Source organism: Galeopterus variegatus, unplaced genomic scaffold (genome assembly GCF_000696425.1).
Source record: "Galeopterus variegatus unplaced genomic scaffold, G_variegatus-3.0.2 Scaffold12900, whole genome shotgun sequence".
NCBI classification, from domain to species: Eukaryota; Metazoa; Chordata; class Mammalia; order Dermoptera; family Cynocephalidae; genus Galeopterus; species Galeopterus variegatus.
In genome coordinates, this window is record NW_007739011.1 from 2,032 (window position 1) to 2,719 (window position 688).

General features: G+C 57.8%; 1 pseudogene; it reads left to right on the plus strand.

The window, feature by feature from the left end:
* Positions 1–252: 252 nt before the first annotated feature.
* Positions 253–688, plus strand: part of LOC103581368 — a 2,334-nt pseudogene continuing 1,898 nt past the window's right edge.

Consider the following 688-nt stretch of genomic DNA (forward strand, 5'->3'; position numbering starts at 1 on the left):
TATTGCAGGGTATTGTGAATATCATACTTTAGAATATACTGCCAACAAATTTTCCCAAGTGTTTGTGCCAAGTTACATTCCCACTAAAAATGTATGAAAGTTGTAGTTGTTCTAGATCTTTGTCAACACTTGGTATTATCAATCTTTTTATTTTATTTATTTTTTTAAATAAAAATGAAATTTATATAGTTTTCTTGAAATATAAATAACAAAATAATTGGTAAAAACCAAACCAAAACAAAAACTCCTGACATGTTATATGATCGATCCTCCACCACTGCCGCGGCCCTCCCCGGCTTTCCCGCCACCTCTCCCTCAGCGACCCGGCGCTTTTCCGGGGGGCCTCCGCCCCCTTCCTCCAGCCTCCGCTGGCTCTGCAGCCTCGGGCCCCAGCGGATGCCACCCGCCGCCTCCGCCCCCGCTCTAGTGCCGTTCCTTCCCGGGAACGACGCCGGCGAGCGCCCGCGGCTGCCGCTTCCCGGCCCAGGACCGCCCCGGAGCCCGCGCTGGCCTGAGGCGCCGCCGCTATCCGATGTGCGCGAGGCGCGGCGGAGGCTGGGAGGGTCCGGCGCCGCCGGCCGCGGCTCCGCGAGAGGGCCCGGGGACGCGAGGCCGAGCCGGAGGCAGAGGCCACGCGGGCAGCGGAACGCGAGCAGGAGACTGAGCGCTGGAGGGGCAAGGGCGTGCG